Source organism: Cajanus cajan, chromosome 4 (genome assembly GCF_000230855.2).
Source record: "Cajanus cajan strain Asha chromosome 4, NIPB_CcT2T_4, whole genome shotgun sequence".
NCBI classification, from domain to species: domain Eukaryota; kingdom Viridiplantae; phylum Streptophyta; class Magnoliopsida; order Fabales; family Fabaceae; genus Cajanus; species Cajanus cajan.
The window spans coordinates 16952632-16976858 of record NC_138520.1 but is presented as its reverse complement, the minus strand read 5'-3'; positions in this window follow the sequence as shown (position 1 = coordinate 16976858).

Here is a 24227-nt window from a genome sequence, read left to right as displayed (position 1 = left end):
ATTAGTTCTTTAACGAGAGATATCATCATAAAAAAATTGTTGCCCAACGCATTGGACCCCTCAAGGGTTGTTTGTCTCGCTCTAGTTGACCTTTGTCCTTGGTTTGGGTATCCCGGATGAAATTGGGTGTCTACAACTGCCCCTTTTTACTTGTTCTTTGGATGGCTAAATGTTGCTTTTCCAAAGACAAGTAAAGACGTAGATATTTCATGCAGGTCTTCTCTTTGCTTCTTTGTTTAGGTGCTTCCACATTACTTCCTTCAGATAGGTGAGTTTACTTGTATCCTTGTCTTTCAGAGTGACTGAGTGTTGGATTGCATACTCTGTTGGGTAACAAGGGTGGCAAACTATACACCTGATCTTTTGTCTTCGAGTAGATGCTCCATGCCATTTGCTCTAGTTGCTCCTTTTGTGAGGTGAAAATCCAGGTCTTCACATTTGTTTTGATAGTAGATGCCTCCATGTTGTTTCCTTCGGGTAGATGGTGTTTTCCTGTATCCTTGCCCCTTGGAGCAACCGAGTGTTGTGTTGTATGCTTTGTCGAGTGTCAAGGGTGGTAAACTAAGTCATCTAGGCTTCGAGCTCCGTGTGAATGCTTTCTGACGTCTCTTATGTTGCTTCATCTGAATCTTCTCCTTTGCTTCAATAGTGTGGATATCTCCACATTGTTTCTTTTGAGTAGATGGTGTTTAGCTGTATCCCTCACCCTTGGAGAAACTGAGTATTGGGTTGTATGCTCTGTTAGGTGTCAAAGATGGTAAACTGTACCATCTAGGCTTCCAACTTGATGTAGATATCCTATGTTGTTTCTACTTATTTTTGTGATAGTGTGATCATTATTCGTAGCTCATTAATGAGTGAGTATGTTTTGAGCTCAGCCTCTCTAGCTTGAACTGATATTTAAGGCTTCAACTGGCCCAATATGAGTCGTGTGTTAGTTTTAGGGGTCTAGTAACCTTTTCCGAGCTTGTACTAGTTTTGAGGGACCAACAACCTTTTCCGCTCTTGTACTAGTTTTGAGGGTCTAACAACCTTTTCTGCACTTGCACTAGTTTTAAGGGTCTAGCAACCTTTTTTGCTTTTGTACTAGTTTCGAGGGTCTAGCAACCTTTTTCGCTCTTATACTAGTTTTGAGGGTTTATCAACCATTTTTGCTCTTGTACTAGTTTTGAGGATCTAACAACCTTTTCCACTCTTGTACTAGTTTTGAGGGTCTAGCAACCTTTTCTGTTCTTGTACTAGTTTTGAAGGTCTAGCAACCTTTTCCACTCTTGTACTAGTTTTGAGGGTCTAGCAACCTTTTCCGATCTTGTACTTGAGGAACTTAATGGTATCCTCTCATAGGTGTTATGGCATGCCCCTTGGGTTGACAAGTAGGGGAATGCTTGTGGTGCCCTCCATTTTTGGGTTCGGGCTAACGGGATGTGTGATGCCTCGCTAGGTGAGTATTGTAGTGCCTCTCTAGGGGTCTTCATTAGGGAATGAGATGGGTGGTAGGGATTATGATGTTGTTCCTGCCGTGTGAGTATTGTGATGCCTCTTTAGGCGTCTTCTTTGGGGATGTGTGTGTGGTGAGAATTTTGTGTTTCTCTTGCCAAGTGAGTATTATGATGCCTCTCCAAGTTCCTTTTTGTGGTAGAAGTATTTTTTTTAATTTTTATTTTCTTGGCTTCGGTTTTTTCATGCTTGAAGTTTGCCTATTCTTCTTTTTCTTTTTATGGATGCGAATGTTTGCTTATTCCTCCTGGATAGGTTCTGCTTTGTCTTGCTTCTGTTGTGTTTTTTTTTACTTAGTGGCTTTGGAACCACTTTTAGAAGGTACCCTTGCTTCTACGTCCCCATGTAGATATGGTTTTGGCCCTTGTGGCCTTGGTCGGCTATCAGGTCTTTCTAACATTTGTGGATGCTTCGGCTCGAGAGCTCCTTATGATGCATGACAAGCAGACACAAACAAAGAAATGCTACGAATTGGATTTGTTTATTTTTATTTTTATTATATTTTTTTTGTGAGAAGATGTGGTATCTGGATGGATTTGCTTAACCTTGTCAAGTCGTCTAATCTGATCATTATTATGAGGGGACCTTGCCCCTTGCTTGTGGACAGATCCCCTGGATGAGGATATTTCTAAGTCTTGATTTCATTATGATTTTAGCTTCGTCTCTTTTTTCTGAAGCATTCCATTTTTCTATTTTGTCTTTTCTTGTCATCATTGGTGGAGGGATTCCTTCCTTTGATGATGTTATTCATTGAACCTTTATTGATAAGTATTATTTTGGAAGTCACTCCTGACTTTGGTCAGGAAGTTATTCTTGGTCTTGGCATTGTCTTGGATCATCCTTCATTTGATTGAGGAGTAAGGCACGATGGCCTCTTCATGCTTATAGGCTTACTTGTTTGGTCGATTCCACTCTGTTCTATTATTGACATGTCTTTGCTTGGTGGCACATAGAATCACTTAAGATTATTGGCTTTGCTGGGCGAGGCTTTTGACACGGCTTCGGCTCTTGCTTGGCTATTGAAATTTTACGAGCACTTTGTCCTGATGAATCCCTCTGACCTATAGCAAGTATAATGCATGGATGCACATGAAAATGCAAGATAGGAATGATTTTTACCTTTATTATTATTATTATTGTTATTATTATTATTATTAGTATTCTTTTTTTTTCTTTTTTCTGTAACACCCTTCCATATGCCCCTACCACATATGCATGCGATGCGATTTATGCTTATGTTTTGTTCCTAAAAGATGCAATTCATATTTTAATGTCAAGAAATCATATTGTACGCATTATGGTCAATGTTGATGATTCCTTTTTTGTCAGTGCCATTTTTGATTATTACTAAGACATGTTCCTTTGAACACAAGGTTTTAGTGGCTCCTTAATTATCTGGTCAATGAGTAGTCAAACGTCTCCAGAGTTCATTTAGGGGCGTCTTGATCTTCCATCTATGAGTATTCACTGTTCATTTTCCGTGTATCTTTTCAGTACCATTTTAATGCCATAAGTGATGAGGTTCTACTTGAAGAATTCTCAAGGAATGCCTTCAAATTCTTCTCGGTTCCTTGGAAGCAATGCAAGGAATGGAAGCTCCAAGAAGAACAAGTGTGACCAAGCTTTATCCTAGCTAAGTCCGGATAAAAGTAAGGTAACCTAACTCTACAAAGAGAGGAGCTCAAGTAGGGTAGAGGTAGGTTGAAGAGAGACTTTCGGAGGGAGAGAGTTCAAGTGAAGAAATCTCATTCAATTATGTCCAAAAGTATTTACAAAACTCGGCCAAAGAGAATTTATAGAAAGAATTAGGTTAAAGGTGTACCATGGGTTAGCCTAAGGTTAAGTGAAACCATGGTATGGTTTACTTAACCTTAGGCGCCCAAAATTTGAATTCAAAATTCAAATTTTGGAGCCAACCCGGTCACCAACCCATGTGCACTCATTTGTGATGTAATTTGGCATCCATTTGAGTTGCATTTCGGTCACACTATGTGCATATGTGCACATGGCCGAAATATACTCCAAATGTCATGCTAATTACATGCAAATGAAAATGTACATGTTAACCTAAATGAACCCTAAATCCAAATGACCATGAAATGAATCCCTAGTCTAGGTGGCCGAAATACAAGGCCCAAAATACAATACAAGCCCAAAGGCCCAAACCTACACTACTCTTATTCTACTTGGGCTTGAATCAAAGCCCAACTAAAAAGTGTGATGGGCTTTCCTTGAGCTTGGGCCCACTCCTCTTGAATCCTCTTTGCCATAGCCCTAGTAGTTGGTCCCTTGGCCCATGGGCCTCCTCCATCATCCCCTCCCTCTTGAGGAGGATTTGACCTCAAATCCAAAGCATCCGCCTCTTGGGTAGTAAGGCCTGTAAAGAGAGATAAGTCAGAAACATTAAGACTAGGACTAACACCATATTCAGAAGGGTGATCTAGGACATAGGCATTATTATTTATTTTTCTAAGGACTTAAAATGGTCCATCTCCTCTAGGACTAAGTTTGGACTTTCTTTTGGAAGGAAACCTGTCCTTCCTAAGGTGTAGTCAAACCCAGTCTCCTTCCTTGAAGACAACTTCCTTTCTACCCTTGTTATTTTATTTTGCATATTTTTCTGTTTGGGATTGAATATGATTCCTAACCCTCTCATGCAAGTTTTTGACAAATTCATCCCTAGATGTGCCTTCTTTATGGATAAAAGAAGCAACATCAGGAAGGGGTAATAAATCCAAAGGAGTTAAGAGGATTGAAACCATAAACAATCTCAAAAGGAGACATGTTGGTGGTTTTATGGACCACCCTATTATAGGCAAACTCCACATGAGGGAGATAGTCATCCCATGAATTTTTATTGCCTTTGAGGATTGCCCTCAACATAGTTCCAAGAGACCTATTTAATACCTCAGTTTGCCCATCAGTTTGGGGGTGACATGTGGTAGAAAATAGAAGTTTAGTTCCTAGCCTTGCCCATAAAGTTTTCCAAAAATGGCTAAGGAACTTAACATCTCTATTAGAGACTATAGTTTTAGGTAACCCATGAAGTCTCACTATTCCTTGAAAGAATAATTTAGCCACACTACTTGCATCATCCACTTTGTGGCATGGAATAAAGTGTGCCATTTTACTAAAACGGTCCACTACCACAAAGATGGAATCCTTTCCTCTTTGGGTCCTAGGCAAACTAAGGATAAAATCCATGGAAATGTCTTCCCAAGGAGCATTGGATATTGGCAAGGGGGTGTAAAGTCCATGAGGTTTTGTGGTAGACTTAGCTTGTAAACAAGCTAGGCAACTACTACAAAACCTTTGAACATCTCTTTTCATATGAGGCCAAAAGAATTTCTCTCTCAAAATTGAAAGAGTCTTCTCAATTCCAAAATTCCCCATGAGCCCACCCTCATGGCTCTCCTTTACCAAAAGTTTCCTAATAGTTCCTTGGGGAATACAAAGTTTATTTTCTTTAAAAAGAAACCCCTCAGAAATATAGTAACCTTGATAATATTTTTGAATACATAAAGAATAAAAGTTAGCAAAATCAAGGTCTTCTCATACAATTCCTTTATTTCATCAAACCCTAGTATTTGAGAACCTAGGATGTTCAACAATACATGTATTCTTGACAAAGCATTAGCCACTACATTTGTAGAGCCTTTTTTATACTTGATGACATAAGGAAATTGCTCAAGATACTCAACCCATTTTGCATGCCTCTTATTTAATGTATGTTGACCCTTCAAATATTTAAGTGATTCATGATCACTATGAATAAAAAATTCCTTGGTCACAAGATAATGTTCCCAAGTTTGAAGGGCACGAACCAAAGCATATAACTCCTTGTCATAGGTAGGATACCATGAAGTTTTTCACTGAAATAGGCTATGGGGTGGCCACCTTGTAACAATACAGCTCCTATACAAGACCTGAAGCATCACATTCTAGCTCAAAGGTTTTGCTAAAATCAGGGAGAGCTAGAACAGGTGCTTGAGTGAGTTTTTGCTTAAGCTCTTGAAATGCTAAATTATGTTTTTCTTGCCAAAAAAGACCACATCCTTCTTCACCAACTCATTCAGAGGTGAAGCTAATGTAGAGAAGTTAGGAACAAATCTTCTATAAAAGCTTGCCAAACCATGGAAGCTCCTAACTTCACTAACATTAGTAGGAATAGGCCATTCTTGGATGGCTTTGATTTTCTCGGGGTCCACATGAGCCCCATTTTTACTCACCACAAACCCTAAGAATATAACATTATCCACACAAAAAGTGCACTTGTCTACATTGGCAAACAAGTGATTGTCTCTAAGAACAAGTAAACTTGTCTTAGGTGATCCACATAATCACTTAGACTTTGGCTATAGATTAATATATCATCAAAATAAACAACTACAAATCTACCAATGCAATCCCTAAGGGCATGATTCATTAGCCTCATGAATGTGCTAGGTGCATTAGTGAGCCCAAAAGGCATTACTAACCATTCATATAGTCCAAATTTAGTCTTAAAAGCAGTCTTCCACTCATCACCTTCCTTGATTCTAATTTGGTGATATCCACTTTTAAGATCTATCTTGGAAAATATGGATGACCCATGCAACTCATCAAGCATGTCATCAAGCCTAGGAATTGGGTGCCTATATTTTATGGTGATGTTGTTGATGGCTCTACAATCACAACACATCCTCCATTTTCCATCTTTTTTTGGCACCAAGATGACAAGCACAGCACAAGGGCTTAGACTCTTTTGAATCCAACCCTTTTCCAACAACGCTTGTACTTGCTTCTCTATTTCTTGAGTTTCTTGAGGATTTGTCCTATAGGCTCTATTGGGTAGACTAACCCCAGGCACAAGATCTATTTGATGCTCTATTCCCCTAAAAGGTGGAAGTCCCATAGGTCCTTCACTAGGAAATACATCATCAAATTCTTTTAAAAGATTTTTAACCTCAAGAGGTAAAGAAGTTTCCAAAGAACTTGTGGCAGTGCATGTGAGTGTTCCTCTACACATGAGGATATCAGAAGATGGTTCAAGTAAGAGAGATGTTTTTTGTAAAGGTTTTATTTCCAATGTCTCTTCTTGAACTATCTCTAGATAGGGAACACTAGACTCTCTAGAATCCTCTTGATTACTAGTTTTTAGAGGTTTGTTTTTTCTTTTTTTTTTTTTATTTTCTTTTCCTTTCTCTTGCTCACGTTTAGTCTTCATTTGTACTTGATCTTCCATCACTTGTGAAGGTGATAGAGGATGAAGTACAAATTTCTTACCCTTGTGAGTGAAAGTTATTTTATTAGTTAGGCCATCATTGTGTGTTTGCTTATCAAATTGCCATGGCCTACTCAACAAAATATGACAAGCTTCCATGGGAACTACATCACATTTGAATTTATCTTGATAGTTCCCAATGGAAAACTCTACTTCCACTTGTTGGTTAACCACCATATCCCCATCATCATTGAGCCAATGAAGTTGATAAGGTTTGGGATGGGGTGTGGTAGTTAAGCCCAACTTTTCAACCATCCTAGTCCTACAACAATTGCACCAAGATCCACTATCCACAATTAGAGAACAAGCTTTGTTTGAAATATTGCATCTTGTGTGAAAAATGTTCTCTCTTTGGGATTGTGTATCACTAGGTTAGTTATTGAGGACCCTTCTCATCATAAGAAGTTCCCCATTGTAAGGGTAAGTGACCTCACATGACTCTCCCTCACTTGCTTCTTCTTCATCCTCACTTGAAGATGAAGAAGTAGTAGCTTCATCTTAGCTACTATAAATGTCTTGGCCCCTTAGAATGATCACCTTTTTATTAGGGCATTGAGAAGCAATGTGGCCTCTCCCAAGACACTTAAAGCACTTTATGTCACTAGACTTGGTGCTAGTGTGTGAGGTGTTTTGCTTTTCTTTTTCCTCTTTTGTTTTACCCTTATCTAGATTTTTGGAGGAATCAAAATTATTTTTCTTTTCAAAAGTTTTACCCTCCCTCTTGTAGTGAACTTTTGAATAAGGAGATGAGTATGAGCTTGTTTTGAAATTCTTTCTCAAATTTTGTTGTTCAACCTTGATACAAAGTTGAACCAAGTCATTCAAATCTCTATAAGATAGAAGCTCAACCTTATCTCTTATCTCAAAAGTTAAACCACTCAAAAATCTAGCAATGGTAATTATTCTTCCTCTCTAATGCCAGCCCTCATCAAATACAACTCCATGGTTTGTCTATATTCCTCAACAGTCATGTTCCTTTGATGGAGTCTTTGGAGCTTGTTGATAAGCTCCCTAGTGTAGTATGAGGGAATGTGTCTCCTTCTCAAGGCGCTCCTTAACTCATTCCAATATTGTATTGGAGGGTTAGTATGGAGGCGCCTATCCCTAACAAGAGATGTCAACCAATACATGGCATGGCCTTGAAAGCTTAAGGTGGCTAGAGACACTTTTCTTTCTTCAATCACTTGATGGAAAGTGAAGATTTGTTCAACCTTCATTTCCCAATCAAGGTACCCCTCTACATCATCTTTTCCATGAAAGTAAGGGAGATCTACCCTAGATTCCCTAGTTTTAGGGGTTCTATGAACTCTCCTAGGAGGTTGTTGATAATGATCACCTAAGGCTAGGCTATCATCATGCATGGAATCTCCTATGGTTGAACTATGAGCTTGGGAACTATGTCTATTTCGGTGTCTATGGTGCAATTTTTCTTCTTTTTCCTTTAATAAACGAATTTCCTCCTCCGAAAGAGCAAGTTGAGCCTCTCTTTCAAGTTTTTCTTTAAGTCTTTGTTTGGACTCTTGCTCTTTCCAAATTTTGAGTGATCTTAATTCATGTGATACTTTGGAAATATCATTGTAATCACTTGAATTACTATCACTATGAGGAGTAGAAAATTCCTCCATTATAGGTGAAAGATTTCTTTTGATGAAAGATGTTTTTAAAGCAATTTTCAAAGGTTAAGACTAAGTACTTGGAGGACTAAGTATACAAATTGAACTTTGGAGGGAGGTGAGCTACTAAGATCCACTTAATAACCAAGCCTCTTCAAGTAAAAATTACTAATCCCCCTTGTAGTTAATCCTTACCAAAAATCTTTTCAATGAAAATATTTTTTAATGAAACGTGATATGTGAATAACTAGACGAATTAGAAACTAAACAAATTACAATTGCAAGAAATTAAAAGCTATCTAAACTTATTCCTAAGGTGAAAGCTTGAGAGGTACCAAAGACCAATCAAGGACCACTTGCACCAAGTCTAACGAAATTAGTAACCTAAGGAGAGATGGTTGTGTACCAAACACACTCCCAAGACACTCCTAAAATGGCCAATTACAAAGGAAATAAAAGTTGAACTGAAAAGTAAATAAGTGGCTTCAAGAATAAACAAAAACAGCCACCAAAATTAGTGATGAATTTAGAGACCACTTTTGTAATGAATATTCAAATTAGTAAGGAAAAATTGGTCTCTAAATCCGTCACTAATGCTCTGTTTTTTTTTTAAAAAAATCAATACAAATTAAATTGATCTCCAAGGTGTCTCCACAGATTTGATTAAGTGCAGCAGCCACAAAATTTCCAGCAATAAAAGTGTTTGGTGTTTGATTTGGTAGCCAATCCGAGAAGCTCTTTGTCACCTTCCTCCTCCTTATCTTAGTCCTCTTTTGATGACCCTTGTAGAACTAGCTTCTATGGAGATAGACTAGGTCAAAACTAGGCCACACTTTGATTATAATATGAGCACCAAAATAGCCAAGAGAATTGAGATTTAACCAAGACAAGAATGAAGGATAAGAGTAGACAACATAGATGAGCAAAGAACAAGGAATAGGCTAGAACAAGATTGAAGAATCCTAGATAGGTTCTAGAATTTGAATAACAAATAAAAACACTCAACAATTATAAGCTGAAAATATATGGTAATGAACTACACACAAGCAACCGAGACACAACACAAGTCAACACAATCTCCTTTGTTTGGCTTTTACTTTGAAAAATTAGGTTTAGCTATATATATATATTTTTTTTTTATCAACTTTTCTTTTGAATTTTCTTTTGAACTTTTGTTCTATATTTTTTTTTTATATTTTGAGGAGATGCCTTTTTCCTTTTTGAATTTTGAATTCCAAAATCTCGGTCACTCTTTTTTTTTTTGGTAAGCACAAAAACCGTTTCAAATTAAAATGTAAATGATAAGCAAATTAAGTCAAAATGAAATGAAATGTAACATGCTTTTGTTACTTGCTTTGTCTTAAACACATGCCACGGTTTTGGCTCCAATTTTGAATTTCAAAAATGTTCTAAACAAAAATTTTCAGCAACTAAAAGTTACACAAGACGAACTCACAAATTTAGGCAAAAAATTGTAAGACACTTTATAGCATAGGAAACCTAGAACTAGGAAAACTACTAATGATCTAATAGTAGTTTATGAACTCAAATCAAAAACAAAATTATGAGCACACAAAGACAAAAGGATCTCGGCCAAATCCAGAAAAAATTTTCAAAAGACAAACAACACAAAAAAGTAAAACAAGCATAGCTAGGAATTATCAAAAAGTAAAGAACTACACATAACACTAGACATGGATTCAAAAATTAAATGACTCAAAACCATATATGACCGAAAAAATTCAAGTAAGACTCAATAAACACAAAATGTTCATAGGTAGAATTTTCCTAATAGCATAAGATGTGGAGCATGATTCATGAAGAGCAATTAAGATGAGATGCATATATGAATCATTCAAGCAAATTGAAAGCTAGATCCATCAAATTTTAGGCACAATTAGATCTAGGAAAGAATCAACTCAACAAAGTGACAATGACACAAAGATGAACACGGATCATACAACCATTCAAAAGACAAGGATACTTATCTCTTGATGACCGAAGCTCTAGATACCACTTGATGAGGTTCTACTTGAAGAATCCTCGAGTAATGCCTTCAAATTCTTCTCGGTTCCTTGGAAGCAATGCAAGGAATGGAAGCTCCAAGAAGAACAAGTGTGACCAAGCTTTATCCTAGCTAAGTCCGGATAGAAGTAAGGTAACCTAACTCTACAAAGAGAGGATCTCAAGTAGGGTAGAGATAGGTTGAAGAGAGACTTTCGGAGGGAGAGAGTTCAAGTGAAGAAATCTCATTCAATTATGTCCAAAAGTATTTACAAAACTTGGCCAAAGAGAATTTATAGAAAGAATTAGGTTAAAGGTGTACCATGGGTTAGCCTAAGGTTAAGTGAAACCATGGTATGGTTTACTTAACCTTAGGCGCCCAAAATTTGAATTCAAAATTCAAATTTTGGAGCCAACCTGATGGAATAACACTAAGGCCGAGAAGACCAAGAGGTGATATACTAAAGGAGGCAAGAGGAATGGGTTAGTGAGGCCACTTTTGGACCTTAGCCCCTAAGTTCTTATTAGCATAGCATTTATTTTTATTCCTATTTTACCCTTGTACTTTGGGGTATTTTAGTCATAGAATTTATTTTACTTGTATTTCCAATTTTACCCTTGTATTTTGGGGTGTTTAGGACTTAGAATTTATTTTCTTTTGTATTTCCCATTTTACCCTTGTATTATGGGGTGCTCTAGATTATTAGGGTTTTTAATTTTGGGCTAGGGTGTTAATTAGGGGTGACGCATTTTTTGTGCTTTTTGGGTCTATTTTTGGTGTTAGAAAGGCTTAGGCCCAAGTGGAGAGCAAAGGTTGCATGGTCTTATCATGCACCTAGATATAGCCAATCTAAACCCAAAGATTCCATCCTTGGCCACCAAGTTGCGTCTAGGGTTCATTTGCATTTCATTTGGAATGCATTTGCCTACTCCAAATGCAACCCTAGATGCCTCCCCTCCTATAAATACCCTAGGCTATGCATCATGTAAATACTTTGGATATTGAATATAAAGAGAGCCTTTTGTGCCTTTATATCCTTCCTTAGTCACCCTTGGCTAATTCGGCCACCTCCCTCCCATCTTCACCTTGAGAGAAACAACCCTAGAAGTGGCCTTCATCATCATGAAGTGAGCCAACCCTAGAGTACCCCTCTCAAACCTTTCATCAAACACTTCACCCACACTCTCCATTTTTATCCATTCCACCATATTCCTTCTCTAAACAAGACGCCACCTTTGAAGAACTTGATCCAAGGAGTCAAGGTGTCCTCACATTGATCAACCAATCCATCAATGCTAGTTAGGATGCCATCAAGTGGTATCAGAGCCTTGGTTCTTCAAGGGTAACAATCTCTTTATCTCTAAAAATATTCGGTCATGTCATGTCTTCCTTACATGTCTCCTAAGTGTGCCTAAATGAATCATCTTAATTGCCATATTTTGATGATCCACAAATCTCTTCTCATGTGTTGATTCATACCATATGTTCTTTGTGAATCATCTTGGCATTTTAGGCTTTCTTATTTAGGTTCTTGCTTTTTTCTTTAAATTTTTGAGTTGCTGGAAATTTTGGGCTGCATGTTATACATTAATGTTTTTATTTTTTTAATCCATCCGGTTTTGTCATAAGCTTGTCTCTTTGAACTACCTTGAAAGAAATTCCAAGTTTTTTATGCTTAGCCTTTGAAATGAACAAAAAATGACATGCATGCCACTTGTTTGATAAAATGGCCGTGAGTCCTTGATGTGCTTTAGAGAGTCAATCATGCATGCTAATTAGTTCTAGCATGTTCTACATCACTTAAAATATCATGTGTGATTAATTCCTTTACACATACTTACTTCAAATTTTCGGCCAATTTTTTGTGTATTCCTTGGTGAACTTGTATGCCTACATGATGTTTGATAATTTGAGTGTGAAATTGATTTCAATATGCCTATCTTTGCTGCTGGACGTGGGCTATTAAAAACTTAAGAAAAACACTCAAATTTTGTCTCATTGAGCTAGTGTAAGTTGCTAAAAGAATACTCCAAAAAGTTGCTAACAAAACCACAAAAAACAAGTGTAAAACCCAAGCAAAGGAATAGTATAAAATTCAAAAGAAAAAAGAGAAAAGTGGCTGGACTTTGAACAAAAAAAAAAAAAAGCCAAGACTTGGACAAGCCCAAAAAGAACAAAGAAACCAAAAACAAGAAAAAGGGAACCTTTGCTAGACTTGTGGAGTTTTGGACCAACTTTCATACCATAGCACTTGGAGTTAATTCTTGGACCATTGGACAATACTTAATGGCTGAATGAGACAATAAATCAAACATGTTAAGTGCATAATATTTCTTTTAAGCCTACTTGCTAAATTCTATTCTAGTGCCATTCTAGGAATTACTCTTTTGTGTGCTTTCCTTTTATTAATGTGCCTTAATTTCAGTTTTTGAGTCTTTCTTCTACTCTTAAGTTTGTCTCATAAATTCCATTTGAGTTTAGCCTTTTCTTAATTGTGCCTTTTTAGTTTTTCTTTCTTGGCCTCTTGTACTCTTGGGTTGTGTTTTCTTCTTGATCTAGGTGTGGAAAACTTCTAAAACACTACACACTTTCTTGGTGGATTGAGTGGAGGGGTTGTCCGATTGGAGTTCAAGGAACTTTGGAGGATCACACCAATTCAAAGAGTGCAAACACCATTTCAAGACTAACATTGGGTGTTCATTGTGAAGGGGTGGAGAATTGAAGACTTGGAGACTTCCTTTTTTTTTATACTTATTTCTTTCTTGTTAAATTTTGGCCTCTTGTGTTTTTGGCCTTGGTTTCATTCATTTTTGGTTTGTAATTGGCCATTTTTAAACCTTTTCAATTTGGTGGTAGTTTCGTGTAGTTTGAAGGTGATTTGAAAACCTTCACCTAGGAAACCGACTAGCATATGCTTTAAGTGCTTTCCTTTGCATGCTTTAAAGCTTTGGTAGTATATTTGCCTAGGACTTTACATTGTTTATTTGTTTCGTTTAGAAGGCTTCATTTGCCTACTAGGGGGGCGTGCACATCACACACCTTAGTATTGTGAAAATTGTTTTTGTGAGAAAAGTGTGAAAAGGCTTAGTGATTTTTACTTGAAAAGGCTTGGTTTTTAAGTGATTCTTAGTAGTCCACCTCCCTTGATAGTTCACTTTGTACACTTAGGCCTTTTCATACCTATCTTGCACCTTGAAAATCCTTTTTTGTGAAAACCCTTTTATCACTCACTCTTTGTGAAAACTTTTTCAAACCTTTTTGAAAACACTTTGTGAAAACCTTTTAGGATCAAAGATGAGTGATCATTCTAGTGTCCATGGTCATAACTCTTGTAGTACTAGGTCTAGTGTTAGGGAAGAAATTAGGCAACTCAAAGAGTACCTAAGAAAAAAAGAAGAGGAAAATATAAAAAGAGAGGAAGAATTGAGAAGAAAAGAAAAAGAGTTTGAAAAAAATAATGAGGAAATAAAACAACTACTTGCAAAATTAGTTGAGAGGAGAGAAACTAGTGGATCCCAACCTAGGATTGTTCCAACTAGATCTCAAAAAGGCAAAGAAGTTAGAGTTCCTAGGAGTATGCATGAGCAAGAAAATACAACAAGAGAGGAGGAACTTAGAAGGAAAGAAAAAGAAAAGAAAATAGAAAAGAAAGAAAAAATAAAGAAAAGTATAGAGAAAGTTAAAGAGTGGCTAGAAAATGAAAAACAACAACCAACACTCTTAGAGAAGAGTAAGGAGGATAATGTTTCTTTCAAAGGGCTTATGCTTGAAGAGAATCACTTTCCCATTGAAAATGATTTTAAAAAGACTTTCTTCATTCATCAAGACCTTAACTCTTGCTCTCACGTTGCCACTAGTCATGAAGTGGAGATTCAAAAACAAATCCTTTTTAAAGAAAAAGAATCTCAACTTCAAGATTTAGTGAAGAAGAAGTGGACTTCACTTAGTCCCACTTCTTGTGCTACTTCCTTGGTGGTGCCCAAGGAAGATAAGCCTTCTTTCTTTAAGACTCTTTCTACTTTAGTTTTCTTCATAAAGCACCTAACTTTTGGTTTGTATGGTTTGTTGGATACATCTCATGGTGTTGTATCTTCTATTTTTGATCTTGAAGGAAGTTCAAACTTATTTGAACTTAACTTGAATACTTTCCTACAAGACAAACTTAGATTATATGAGTTTCCTAGACTCCTCTTAACACCTTTTTCTCATATGTATCTAACAAATTATGCATTACAAAATTGTTTAGGTAATTTTTTAGTTAAGTTTTCTTTATTTTCCAATACATACCTAGGTCATTACATTGGGCACTTCCAAGATATTTTAGTTTTTAGGACTAGTGCTTTAGTGTGCTATAGTTTTAGTCTTTTTAACTTTTTAGGTTTTAGTTATACACCTAGACTTCATCATGGGGAGGATCCTATCCTTAGCATTAGGGAGTCTAGTCTTTTTAGTTTAGAAAATCTTTTTAGCAATTTTAGTGGCACTCCTCTTAGGATGCACTTTCCATCTATATCATATACTATTACCTCTCATGCTTACTTTTATGTTTTTGTTGGTCATGACGTCCACCATGAAGAACCTCTTGATTTGAGGTCAAATCCTTTTCAAGAGGGAGGGGATGATGGAATAACACTAAGGCCGAGAAGACCAAGAGGTGATATACTAAAGGAGGCAAGAGGAATGGGTTAGTGAGGCCACTTTTGGACCTTAGCCCCTAAGTTCTTATTAGCATAGCATTTATTTTTATTCCTATTTTACCCTTGTACTTTGGGGTATTTTAGTCATAGAATTTATTTTACTTGTATTTCCAATTTTACCCTTGTATTTTGGGGTGTTTAGGACTTAGAATTTATTTTCTTTTGTATTTCCCATTTTACCCTTGTATTATGGGGTGCTCTAGATTATTAGGGTTTTTAATTTTGGGCTAGGGTGTTAATTAGGGGTGACGCATTTTTTGTGCTTTTTGGGTCTATTTTTGGTGTTAGAAAGGCTTAGGCCCAAGTGGAGGGCAAAGGTTGCATGGTCTTATCATGCACCTAGATATAGCCAATCTAAACCCAAAGATTCCATCCTTGGCCACCAAGTTGCGTCTAGGGTTCGTTTGCATTTCATTTGGAATGCATTTGCCTACTCCAAATGCAACCCTAGATGCCTCCCCTCCTATAAATACCCTAGGCTATGCATCATGTAAATACTTTGGATATTGAATATAAAGAGAGCCTTTTGTGCCTTTATATCCTTCCTTAGTCACCCTTGGCTAATTCGGCCACCTCCCTCCCATCTTCACCTTGAGAGAAACAACCCTAGAAGTGGCCTTCATCATCATGAAGTGAGCCAACCCTAGAGTACCCCTCTCAAACCTTTCATCAAACACTTCACCCACACTCTCCATTTTTATCCATTCCACCATATTCCTTCTCTAAACAAGACGCCACCTTTGAAGAACTTGATCCAAGGAGTCAAGGTGTCCTCACATTGATCAACCAATCCATCAATGCTAGTTAGGATGCCATCACAACCCGGTCACCAACCCATGTGCACTCATTTGTGATGTAATTTGGCATCCATTTGAGTTGTATTTCGGTCACACTATGTGCATGTGTGCACATGGCCCAAATATACTCCAAATGTCATGCTAATTACATGCAAATGAAAATGTACATGTTAACCTAAATTAACCCTAAATCCAAATGACCATGAAATGAATCCCTAGTCTAAGTGGCCGAAATACAAGGCCCAAAATACAATACAAGCCCGAAGGCCCAAACCTACACTACTCCTATTCTACTTGGGCTTGAATCAAAGCCCAACTAAAAAGTGTGATGAGCTTTCCTTGAGCTTGGGCCCACTCCTCTTGAATCCTCTTTGCCATAGCCCTAGTAGTTGGGCCCTTGGCCCATGGGCCTCCTCCAATCAATAAGGGTCAAGAGAAAAGAAAGAAAGGGATGTTTGTATATAATTTTTTTTCAAAAATGGTTGTTAGAATGGATTTTTTTCAAAAGGGGATTTTAGAAGAATGGCTGACCAAGGTGGGTTTTAGTGTTTAGGGTTATTAAACAAAACGTATTTGCTACAGGGAAGTTATCGTTGTGTTTTAGCCTTTTTGGAAAGTGGAGTGATGACTTGGGGTTGCACCTTGGTTAGATGATTCCTGTTGAGCTGTCTTTTGATTTTCAACTCATGTTGCTGCCTTAACATCCTAATTTTTGCCTAGGTTGCTTAGAATGTGTTCCCTAGCAGACATTTTTCTTTTGATCCTTACTTTTTCCTAGGATACCCTTTATGCTTATGGGTCCCCTAACAAGTCTTGCCCTAATTTTTGCGAAGCCCCCTTAATGGGTTTCCTATCGGGCTTTCATTTTTGCAGCGCTTGTGAGGTATGGGATGCCTTATTTTATTAAACTTTAGTCATGTTTGGATTTACATGATTATTTCTTTGTTACCTTTTCCATGCTATTGTTCGAATAACGTTTCTGTCGCAAATATGCTTTGTTTATTTAGGGTTAATGGATGAGACCTAGAGTGAATATTTAGAGAGAGAAAATAAAAATAGAAAGAATGTTATGGCATCAAGGATGGCACTTTCAATTTACATGTGCCCCTTTAGCAAAGCTCGAAGGCCTGGGCATGCCCCGAGTTTGGGATTCGTACACAGAGAGATAGACGGAGGTTGCCCCCTAGAGAGTCATGGTTGATCTGATCATTTTAGAAACACCCTTCCACTTGTTTGGTGCTTTAAATTTAGAATAAAAATATTATGGATTCTTGCTTTCGAAGGAAATACTTGAGCTTCCTTTCGATTTTCAACTTGAGCAGACATTGCTTTTTTATTTTATTATTTTTTATTCTTTCATCCCTAACTTTTAAATAGGATGTATCCTATCAGGATTTTGATTCTTTTTTTTCTTACCCTAATTTTGCCTAGAAAGCCCCTTGCGAGTTTTTCTTCCTAACAGGTTCTTATCATGCAATGCCCTTGTTCTTCAATTGGGTTTTGTCTTGTAATTCCCTAAGAGTAAGGATTCATCCATTCTTGATTATTCTTCTTATCCCGGTAATATTAATGAGTCCGTTGTTCATGAACTCTATACGTCCATGGCACTACCTTGTTGCTTCCGCATGGGGAAGTCTCGATGTTTGAATCATCAATTTAGGCATGTTATGCCCCTAATTACTGGTTTTAAGTTAAGTGTCCCCCAATTTGATTTGTCAGATATGCATTTGATTACCAGTAATCTCATTATTTGATTAACACGCACAGATTAGGTCTCACTTTTTATTCTTATTTATTATTTACAAGGAAGGCATGTTATCTGTATGAAGTGCAACATAGAATGCAAAGACAATTGAGAAATTCAACAAATATCATTCTCATTGATTTGTTTGTTTAGAGCACATTCTTTGTACAAGATTTTTCGGTGCACTTTGACAATGTTGTAGCAGCCTAGAGAAACTTGCTTGATTGACATTTCTATAGAATTTCTTGCTCGTTTGTTAATTTGCAATTAGTCTTCGTTTCTTTTCAAACCCTTCTTCACTCTTACTATTCCCATCAAAAGTAAGCGTCAATGAAATAGGGTCTTCAGGTTCACCATTGTTTCAGTGATTGCCAACATTCTTATCTTTATTAGTAAGGTTGATGAGTCAGACAAGAAAGACACGGTTATGAGTGATTTGATAACGAGTCAGAGGGGTAAGGGGTGCTTATCATTAATTTTTGAACTCCTTGAGTTCATGATTTCTCATTCATCAACAGAGTTTCTTTTAGCCTCCCCAACTATGTTCTTTTAAAGTAATTTTTTTTTCTCTTTTTTTTTTACTTTCTTTTGCGTACCTCCTTTTGAAATTTTCAATGACTCCAATCTATTTTGAGCACGACATCCTTCTTGGTTGGGAAGAAGTCTAAGAAGATGTAGATTTTGTCTTTTGTTGAGAGAATGATGGCAGTCCCAAAGTCTGGCTAGACTGTCCTAGCATTAGGGAACATGGACTGATGATTCTTGTAGTTTAGAATGTTCTCCTTTCTCAAAGATCTTTGCATACTATGTCTACGCCTTCCATTTCTAATGAATGTATGCTAATGTACTATCCTAGGAGATGCATGATATGTATTTTATACCTAAATTTTATCATGTTTTTAACTAAAGGTTATGATGCATGATTTTTTTTATTTTGCTATTTTTTTTTTTTGCTTTTGAAATAAACTATCTTATATGATGCTTTAGGGCTAGGGTATACAAAAGGGTATCAATTTTTTTTATCACTATTTATACATGTTTGTTTGCCTATAATTCTTATCTATTTGAAATGAACAGAAAAAATACAACAAGTGTAGCACACATATGCTCAAACAAATGTACACCCATGAATAATCACATCCAAATCCTTGGTCTATGGTCCCTATCAAGAAAAGTGTGTTGTATAGGAGGTTCTAAGCTCACTGGTCGTTAAGGCACCCAAGGTGCCCCCGTTATCATCTTGAGTCTGATTTTCGACAAGGCTTGCAGGCTCTAAGGCCGTTCTTAGGCTAGTCATATGTCAACAACTCCCTATGTTTACGCTTTCATGCCCTTGAGTATAAAAGGAACTATTGTGTGCAAGGGTTTGTGTATAGTTGTTATTTCAAATAAGTGCAAAATTTAAACAGACAAACAGATATCAAAGCCAAATAAGTAAAACAAACTAAGTAAAGGGTAAAAGATATTTAAACTATTATTCTTATTTTGCTAACTTCATCATTTATTTGGGTCTAACCCTCTTTAAACTTCTCTAGTGGAGTCGCCATCTATCGTAACCCGAAAAATTCTCAATCTTACGACCATTGGTTTAGACTACCGTTTTGAAAATCTCATTAATTAAGGAGTGTCCAAATGCCAAACTAATCTGAAGTTAGCAGAAAAACACACAGAAGGGGGTTGAATGTGTGTGTTAACGAAGGAATTTAAAATCTTTTTTACAAAGAGACCCTTTTTCGTCTAATAAAAATATTATTTTGAACACTTAAAAAACTGTGCAAGGTTGGCTCAACAATAGATTTTGCGTCTGAGAGTTTATCGTATGCACAAGGAAAATGTTTCTTAAAATAATAAGTTATGCAAGTGTATTTTTCGTGTGAAGATAGTTGTAGTGAAAAATAAGTGGTGGATGAAATTTTCAGTGTGATATATCAGCTAAACAAAATTGCATCTGAGAAATAGATAAAAAGTGTAAAAGGTTTTATAATGGTTCGCTCGAACTGAGCTACATCCATTCTCCTTCAACCGAAGGGTTCCACTAATCACAACGGATTACAAGTATTATCAACCACTTCTTGTTCGCCAACTTTTCTCGTCAGCGCTAGTATTCTTAAACCACTTCTAGTTCCCCAAGTATTATCAACCACTCTTGGTTCGCCAACTTCACTCGTCAGCGCTAGTATTCTTAAACCACTTCTAGTTCACCAAGTATTCTTTCAACTAGCCTCTTCAGGCTTTACAGCAAATAGATGTTTTGACTATGTGTATAACTCTCACAGAGAGGATAGAATGGTTTCTACACTCGCTAAGGTATGCAACCTTAGTTTTACAGAGATATGTGTTTTGAGTGTGTGTATTACTCTCACAGAGAGGATAGGATAATTTCAACACTCACTAAGATAAGCTATCTTAGATTTACACAAATATGCAAGACTGTACAGGAAGAGATGTAAGTTGGCTTTCACGTTTGCTTTTTCTTAATGCTCGTTGCTCTGCTTCTTTTTTCTTGTTAGGTCTTGATATTTATAGCCTCGTGATAAATCTACCCGTTGTTTAAAATTGAACGTGTCCGTTGAATCGGAGCTTCCCTTTGGCGTAGATAATATTTCGTTCATGGCCATATAGATATTTCATTTAATGCATTTGATCTTGCATGAAATGTTTGCTTACTAAATCTGTGTTACGTGAAGTATTTTGTGTAGTTCGTTCACTTCTATGTCTGACTTCAATCATTACCTAGTTATTCCTGTTCTCTTTCCATCATTGTAGTTGTAGAGGCGTTGTCTTTTTTTGAAAAGTAGGTGTACTTTCTCTGACACAGGCATGCTTTGACTTGTGGATCTGTGCTTGTCTATCTTTCTTCTTTCTTCTCACAAATTTGATGACTTTGTGTTCTCTTCTACGAGTGTAGACAATGTTGGATATTTCTTGTTGTCAATAGTGGAGTTTAGATGTTTTTTAGTTTTTTTTCATATGTGTCTGGTAGTGCATCTCAAATTTGAGTCTCCGTCTGAGAAGTAGATTTTGACTTTTCCTTTCGTCTGGTCAGTTGTGAAGATGGAAGACTTTAATTCAATCTGGAACATTTCTTTGACTTGTATTATCCATCGTCTGATACTTTGTTGACCTTCGTCTGGTTGATCATTAAGCTTCATCTAATGTCTGTACGGACTTCATCCGGTGCTTAGCCAACTTTTGTCTTGTTCTTGACTTAGCCTTGTTTGATACTTGTTTTGGCCTTTCGTCTGATACTTCAAGACTTTGACTGGTAGTATGCCTTGTCTTGTATTTTTTGTATTTTCGTTTGGCTTTTGATCAGGCTTAGTCTTGATGTTTGATCAACCATCATCTGATACTCTGTACGGCTTAACCAAGCTTCGTTTGGCTTGATCGTAATATGTGTAATAAAACGTACTTTGTTTTTCAGTTTTTCCTGTTCTTATATTTATCTGAAACACTAACACACATGTTAGAAATAACAATATGTATTATATTTGTCATGTTCAAAACCTTTGTTGGGGATTTCTTCGTCTGACTTAACATAATCCTCAACTAATAGTTTTGAAAAGTGAGTTCATGGAGTTGCCACCAATGTCTTACTCAAAACATTGGGAAAAGAAAAGATTTTGAAAATCCAATAATGACCTCAATAACCAAAATTGGGTTCGGGGGTCGGTTACGTGTAGGGAAGGTATTAGACACCCCTACGACGCCCTAAATCGGTATCCTATGATGATATTAGCATAATAATAAATGATATTTTAAATATATTATCCCCTTTTATTATTTAGTATTATGACAAAAAATGCTGATATCTACATGATTATTTATTAGCATATAAGAGTTATAAATAAAAATAAATAAAATGATAAATAAAGAAATTAAATAATGAATAAAACAATAAATAAAATAATAAATAAAATAAATAAGAGAATAAATAGAAGAGAAGAATTTAGAACCTTTGAAGCAAGCATTTTATAAGGGAATCTTCCACTTGCTTCTTCAATTCCACCAACTAAGCTAGGGCCATCCTATAAAAAGCTATTAATACTAGCCCTGGACTTGGGACCAAATCAATACTAAAATCCATGTCCTTCACAAGACGTCTGGCACTTCATTCGAAAAACTTCCAGGAACTCCCTTACCACATTTATCTCTTTGATCGCTATTGCCACCTGAAAATTTTCGATCTCGTGACCTATGGTTTAGACATCCTTTTAAAGATCTCATCAATTAGCGAATGCTTGGACACCAAAATAATCCCTAATTAATGGTTTTGAAAATAAGTTCATGGAGTCACCACCAATGTTTTACTCAAAACATTGGAAAAAGAAAAGGTTTTTTTTTTTGAAAAAAAAGAATCCAATAATGGCCTTGATAACCAGAATTGGGTTCAGGGGTCGGTTACGTGTAGGGAAGGTATTAAGCACCCCTACAGCGCCCTCAATCAATACCCTATGATAAGGTTAACGTGATAAGAATTAATAAATTAAATATTAGATCCCCTTTATTAATAACTATTTACATGCTTGAAATTTAAATTATACAATTAACCCTAAAATGTCTACATGATTATTTTTATTATAACAATATTTATTATAGATACGAAATAAAAAAGAGAGAAAGTGATTAACTGAAATACCTCTTGAATGAGCTTTATTGAATTTTCAAAATAGGGAGATTTAAGGTGCTTTGTGGCAACTTTTCACACTACAATATGCCTCACAAAATCTCAAGAAATACAAAAGAGAGAGAGAAAAAAAAAAGAGAGAAATTTTGAGCTCTAAGGAGTCTAGACGAAATTTGGAGGTCATGAGAATTGTGCCTAAGCTGTCTATTTATAGGCATCAGAATGGGGGCGGAACGGCCCATTCTTGATTCGAACGTTGTGTGTTAATTTCGTATATTGGAACGGCCTGTTCTAAAACCGTAACGTCCCTTTCCAGAGGTGCGTTTAACACATAATTGCTCTGTTGGAACGGCCCGTTTCAAATTAAGATTTGAGGCCTTTTTTGTCACTTGGAACGGCCCGTTCCAAACTAGGGTTTTAGGCCCTTTTTGTAAATTGGAACGGCCCATTCCAGCTTTGGAATAGCCCGTTCCGGGCTACTAATACCAGCTTATTTGGGCTTTTAGCCTTCTGATGTCATGTCCGGTTATTTCCATGCTTGGGAGCTCCATTTCTTTGATGATAGACGTCCATTTCTTTGTTTGTATGCCCCCCGGACGAAATTAGGTATCTACAGCTACCCCTCTTTACTTGTCTTTTGGAATAGCTATGTGTTGCTTTTCCAAAGGCAAGTAACGATGTAGACATTTCGTCCGGATCTTCTCTTTGTCTCTTTGTGTGACACTTCTACGTTGCTTCCCTTGGATAGGTGTATTTGCTTGTATCATTACCTTTTAGAGCAGTTGAGTGTTGGGTTGCATACTCTATGGGGTAAAAACAAGGGTGACAAACTATACACCTGATCTTCAGTCTTTGAGTAGATGCTCCATTGTTTTTCTTGTGATAGTGTGTCCCTTTATTTGTAGCTTGTTTAAGAGGGAGTATTTTTGTAGCCTCTCCAGGCAGGACTGATATTTTAAGGCTTCAGCCGACCTCTTCTAAAGGTAGGTAACCCTCTTTGTTGTTGTAGTATTTTCGTAGCCTCTCCAGGCTGTAGTATTTTCATAGTCTCTCCAGGCCGTAGTATTTTCATAGCCTCTCTAGGCCGTAGTATTTTCATAGCCTCTCCAGGTCGTAGTATTTTCGTAGCCTCTCTAGGCCGTAGTATTTTCATAGCCTCTCCAGGCCGTAGTATTTTCATAGCCTCTCCAGGCCGTCTGCTGGTGTTGCTGATGTGATTGCCCCTTGACGAGGATTATTGGTATGTGGTGCCCTCGAGCTAGTGGGCAAAGGAGTAGATGGTTGATAGAGATTCTAGTGCTGCCCCTGCCATGTGAGTATTGTGATGCCTTTCCAGGCGCCTACTTGTGGTAGGTTTTTTCTGAATTTCATTTTTGTTTAGCTTCGGCTCTTTCATGTTTGAAGCTTGCCTTTTTTGCTATTTTTTCTAAATGCTTCGGCTTTTCAACATTTACGAAGCTTGCCTTTTTCTCATGTCTTTGTTTTGCTCTTTTGTCAGGATGCAAGAAAATAAAAATAAAAAAAAAAATACTAGATGCTTATTCATGCAAGATTTTTATTTATTTATTTTTGAATAATCCCCTTGGATAAAGAAAGCTTTCTAAGTGTGTGAAATGCTTTTGGATGCTGCAATGCATGTTGATTTTAGCTTTTTTTTTTAGAAGGTGGCTTCCCTTTTCTCCTTCTCACGAATAAATTACTTTGCTTGATGCACAACATTTAGTTGTATTGGTCGTTTGATGTATTGAACCGTCTTGGGGCTCTCTCTTTTCTTCTTTTTTTGTTTAGAAACCTTAACTTTTGCCTAGGGTGTATCCTAGCGGGTATTTTTGTTTTTTTGTTTTTCTTTTTTTGGACATGTTCAAATTTTGACAACCATCAACAATATACGTCATTAGGATGGGACAAGACAGAAAGAAAAGAAAGGATGGTTTAGAATGAATAGGTGGTTGAGGTAGGTCAGTGTTTAAGTTTTTTAAACAAA